Source organism: Lactuca virosa, chromosome 4 (assembly GCF_052849685.1).
Source record: "Lactuca virosa cultivar CGN04683 chromosome 4, Lactuca_virosa_CGN04683_v6, whole genome shotgun sequence".
In the NCBI taxonomy this organism is placed as follows: Eukaryota; Viridiplantae; Streptophyta; class Magnoliopsida; order Asterales; family Asteraceae; genus Lactuca; species Lactuca virosa.
In genome coordinates this window covers 437,949,811-437,955,929 of record NC_136429.1, presented here as the reverse complement: position 1 = coordinate 437,955,929, position 6,119 = coordinate 437,949,811, and positions in this window count along the sequence as shown.

Sequence of the window (6,119 nt, the reverse complement as noted above, 5' to 3'; positions counted from 1 at the left end):
ATGTCTAAAACTTACCATACATACTCATAAGAACTTTAGAACAGAACATAAAGATTAAAATACTATAAGGGTATTTTTAGGCATTATATACTAATAACAAACATGTGAAAACAATAGAACAATTAAGGGTAGAACTATAAATATTAAGGGTATATTACAATTATATATAATTAAAGTTATATAGACTTAGAATATGTGATTTAGCTTCATTACCTGTTCCTTGTTTGGTTGTGGATTTAGAGCCGGGTCATATAATCGAAAGTCGGTTATACCGAAGTTATAAATAATTAGTATACACTTTATAGTTATAGAAATACCTAAGAACAAGTCATACATAATACAATACTTGATAACTATAGGTCTCTTTTGTAGTCAATCGTTACTAACTATATTCTATATCTCTTATCCCTATTCTCGCCTAGATAACACTAGCTGAGTTGAGATTTCATCCAAATGATACCCGTCGCCATTAGGAAATACTCTACTCGTTTCCTATTTCACTCTTTTGGTGATAATTAAGTCTATGGATAGGTTTTAGTGTTATTTTTCAGGTTTTTCAGTAAGACCACGGAAATTTTATTTTCGATAGGTCTGTATGATGTCGATATTTTTCACAGAATTTGGTGTATTGTAGATTTGTCTAGGGTCAAGTTTTCCAGACTTATGTATTCAGTATGCCAATGTAATCGACATGCATTTTCTTAGTAATTGAAAAATAACCATTCACTTTCATATTATTTAGTTACAAGTTATACTTACCATAGACTTCTATTTCCAATTCATTCCAAGATTCATATCGAACTATATGTTTTAGTTCAGAGATATCAGAATTCATATTCACTCTTGATATCTTATCATCTTTGTATCTTTTGACTTTTATAGAAAAAGATGCCTCCTCGTAGAAATCCAAGACGTCAAAATGTTAATGAACCACCGGTACCACCTCCGCCACCACCTCCTCAGTTCGACCCCGCTATGTTCCAAGCGGCGGTCACGGCGGAAGTAGCTGCTGCTATGGCTCAGATCAATACTTCTGGAGCTAGTGGTTCAGGAGCTGGTGCAAATCCCCCTAACCAGGGTGAAGGTCATGGGCATTAATGAGAATGCACTTATAAAGAATTTACCAATGCCAAACCCAGGACCTTTAATGGAACTGGAGGAGTTATGGCATTAAGGCAGTGGATAGAGAAGACAGAATCAATTTTCGAAATCTGCTCCTGTCCTGACAACAGCAAAGTCAAGTTCGCTGCTTGCACTTTTTCGGAAAGAGCTTTGACGTGGTGGAATGGTCACGTTAAGTCACTTACTCTGGTAGTGGCTAATTCGATCAGCTGGGAGAACTTCAAGGGTATGCTTATGCGGGAGTATTGTCCGCGAGGCGAAGTTCAGAAACTTGAGGAAGAGCTCTGGGGTCTCTCAATGGTTCGTTCTGATATATCAACCTATATTAGTAGATTTTGTGATCTGGCAATTCTTTGCCCGGATATGGTTTTTGAGTAAGACCACGAAAATTTTATTTTCGATAGGTCTGTATGATGTCGATATTTTTCAAAGAATTTGGTGTATTGTAGACTTGTCTAGGGTCAAGTTTTCTAGACTTATGTATTCAATATGCCAATGTAATCGACATGCATTTTCTTAGTAATTGAAAAATAACCATTCACTTTCATATTATTCAGTTACAAGTTATACTTACCATAGACTTCTATTTCCAATTCATTCCAAGATTCATATCGAACTATATGTTTTAGTTCAGAGATATCAGAATTCATATTCACTCTTGATATCTTATCATCTTTGTATCTTTTGACTTTTATAGAAAAAGATGCCTCCTCGTAGAAATCCAAGACGTCAAAATGTTAATGAACCACCGGTACCACCTTCGCCACCACCTCCTCAGTTCGACCCCGCTATGTTCCAAGCGGCGGTCACGGCGGATGTAGCTGCTGCTATGGCTCAGATCAATACTTCTGGAGCTAGTGGTTTAGGAGCTGGTGCAAATCCCCCTAACCAGGGTGAAGGTCATGGGCATTCGTGAGAATGCACTTATAAAGAATTTACCAATGCCAAACCCAGGACCTTTAATGGAACTGGAGGAGTTATGGCATTAAGGCGGCAGATAGAGAAGACAGAATTAATTTTCGAAATCTGCTCCTGTCCTGACAACAGCAAAGTCAAGTTCGCTGCTTGCACTTTTTCGGAAAGAGCTTTGACGTGGTGGAATGGTCATGTTAAGTCACTTACTCTGGTAGTGGCTAATTTGATCAGCTGGGAGAACTTCAAGGGTATGCTTATGCGGGAGTATTGTCCGCGAGGCGAAGTTCAGAAACTTGAGGAAGAGCTATGGGGTCTCTCAATGGTTGGTTCTGATATATCAACCTATACTAGTAGATTTTGTGATCTGGAAATTCTTTGCGCGGATATGGTTGCTCTAGAGAGCAAAAAGATTGAGAGATATATTTGGGGACTGTCACCCTAAATTCAAAATAGTGTGTTAGCTTCAAGGCCTGTTACTCTTGACAGTGCCAAAGAGTTGGCATAATCTCTTATTGATCATGGAATCCATCAACACTCGGTGGTTGCTACACCAGAACAACCAAAGGGAAACAACAACAACAATAACAACAACAACAAGAAGGGTCGGAACAAGAGGAAGGGCAAGTTTTCACAGGATTCCTGAAAGAAACAACAATTGGCTACAGTCAACGCTGCGACTGTACCTACTGTTGTTCCTGTTAATCCAGCACCAGCTAAGCCATATGCTGGTAATCTCCCTAAGTGCAACAAGTGCAATTTTCACCATAATGGAAATTGCAGGGAAATGCAGTGTCGTAACTGCAACAGAAAAGGGCATACGGCCCGATTTTGTAGAACACCACCCCAACCACTTAACCAAGTACCTGCGGCTGGAGTTGGTCAAGCATGCTATCAGTGTGGTGAAGTGGGGCATTTCAAGAGAGATTGTCCTAAAGCTGGAAATGCAGGTGGAGTGGGGAGAATTTTAGCTTTGGGCCAGGAGGAAGCAGTGGCAAATCCCGCAGTAGTTACGGGTACGTTCCTTCTCAACAACACTTATGCATGCATTCTATTTGATTGTGGTGCTGAGAAGAGCTTTGTGAGCCATAATTTCAAACACTTGCTAAATCAAAACTCCCAACCATTAAAAGAAACATTCACAGTCGAAATGGCTAACGGGAAATCTGAATCCACCAACGAAATATACGTAGGATGTGCTCTTACCTTGAATAACTTTTCGTTCCCAATCGACCTTATTCCGGTCTCTATCAAGAGTTTCGACGTAATAATAGGTATGGATTGGTTGTGTCCTAACCGTGCTGACATCCTATGTTATGAAAAAGCTATTCGTCTGAATTTACCAACTAATGAAACTCTAATTATTTACGACGACAAACCCGGAACGAACCTCCATATCATTTCTTGCATTAAGGCACAGAAGTACCTTCACAAAAAGTACTGTGCTTTCTTAGCTCACGTGGTAGACAAAAAGCAAGAAGTGAAAGATATCGCGAAAATTCCTGAAGTCTGTAACTTTCTCGATGTTTTTCCCGATGATCTTCCAGGAGTACCTCCTGAACGACAAGTCGAGTTCAGAATCGAATTAATTCTAGGGGCTACCCCTGTTGCCAAATCTCCTTATCGTCTTGCACCTTCAGAAATGCAGGAATTATCCAGCCAACTTAACGAACTTGTTAGCAAAGGTTTCATAAGACAGACCAAGCTTCTCACCCTGGGGAGCACCGGTTTTGTTCGTGAAGTAGAAGGATGGATCGTTCCGTATGTGCATAGACTACCGCGAGCTGAATAAACTTACCATTAAGAATCGATACCCTCTGCCTCGGATAGACGATCTGTTCGACCAACTTCAAGGTGCGAGCTACTTCTCAAAAATAGACTTAAGATCCGGGTATCACCAGTTACGAATTTTGGAGAATGACATTCCCAAAACCGCGTTCATAACTCGTTATGGTCATTATGAATTCGTAGTGATGCCATTCGGATTGACGAATGCACCTGCTGTGTTCATGGATTTAATGAACAGAGTGTGTCGTCCATTCTTGGACAAATTCGTCATAGTCTTCATTGACGACATCCTTATCTACTCAAGAATTGAAGAGGATCATAGCCAACATCTTCGTCAAGTTTTGCAAACTCTTAGAACAGAGAAACTTTATGTGAAGTTTTCAAAGTGTGAATTTTGGATCAGGAAGGTTGATTTCCTAGGTCACGTGGTCAGTTCAGAAGGAATACACGTCGACCCTTCCAAAATAAAGGCAATTGAAAACTGGTCAGCACCCAAAACACCTACAGAAATTCTTCAATTCTTAGGTCTTGCTGGCTATTATCGTAGATTCATCCAGAATTTCTCTCGAATAGGTAAACCTCTTACCACTCTAACGCAAAAGGGTGTAACTTTTAGCTGGGGAGAAAAACAAGAAACAACATTCCAAACGCTAAAACGAGTCTTGTGTAGTGCACCAATCCTGTCTCTCCCTGAAGGGACAGAGAATTTTGTAGTGTACTGTGATGCTTCAAATCAAGGGCTTGGATGTGTTCTTATGCAAAGAGGAAAGGTGATATCCTATGCCTCAAGACAGCTAAAGACACATGAAGTCAACTATACAACACATGATCTTGAGCTAGGAGCAGTGGTATTCGCTCTGAAGATCTGGAGACGTTACTTATATGGAACGAAATGCACAGTATTCACGGACCATAAAACTCTCCAGCACATCTTCAATCAAAAAGAGCTGAACATGAGACAACGACGGTGGGTGGAGCTACTGAACGACTACGATTGTGAGATTCTTTATCACCCTGGTAAAGCTAACGTTATAGCTGACGCCCTTAGCAGAAAAGAATACTCGGGACGCCGAGTAAAGTCGTTGACCATGACAATCCATTCACATCTGTCCACACAGATCAGAGAGGCTCAACTCGAGGCCTTAAAACCTGAGCTTTTGAGAAGATGGAGCTGTTTATGTTTTGTCTTCATCTTTTGTACAACTTTTAGTTTCAATATACAATATGAAACACATGTAAATATTTATACTTTTTAATGCAATGGTTGTTTGTACTTTGATTACTATATTACATGTGTTGTGATACTACAAATGAAGTCCTCCACCCCTGGACGTTTCTGCGCATTCATAGCGTTGGATCAGGCCATCTAGTTAGTGAGTGACAGGTAGTTAGTATGGTTATAATAACTCATTAAAAGATATTAACAATACGTTAGTGTATAATTAACTAAACTTAAGTACATTTTCAAAGTACTAGTTTACAAGATACATTTTACTAGATACAGTTTACAAGATACAGTTAACAAGATACAAGTTTACATAAAGTTTACAAACACAAAACATTGGTTTTCAAATAGAACAGTTTATACAAATACAACTACTTTTCATATACAACAGAAAATATAGGATTTTCTGGAAACAATTTACATATTCAATAAACAAAAAGCATTCTTACAAAAGATAAATACTTATGCACTCACTCAACTTTATGTTAATACTCTCTTTTCAAATTACTTGTATTCTCAAGGAACCCGTAGACAGGTACACCCCGAGCTTTTGAGAAGATGGAGCTGTTTATGTTTTGTCTTCGTCTTTTGTACAACTTTTAGTTTTAGTATACAATATGAAACACATGTAAATATTTATACTTTTTAATGCAATGGTTGTTTGTACTTTGATTACTATATTACATGTGTTGTGATACTACAAATGAAGTCCTCCACCCCCGGACGTTTCCGCCGTCTGGTTTGGGGGTGTGACAGAATTGAACCAATAGCAAATGGGTATCCCATGCTTTACCAAAGTCGATCACACAATCTCTCAGCATGTATTCTAATGTTTGAATCGTTCTCTCACTTTGCCTATCGGTTTGTGGATGGTAGGCTGTACTCATGTCTAGCCTAGTTCTAGGGATCTTTGTAGTGACTGTCATAACCTTAAGGTGAATCTACTGTCTCTATCAGAGATAATAGATATAGGGACATTATGTAGTCATACAATCTCTCTAATGTATGTTCTGGTCAGTTTCTCCATTTTGTGAGTTTCTTTAATTGGTAGGAAGTGCGCGGACTTGGTTAA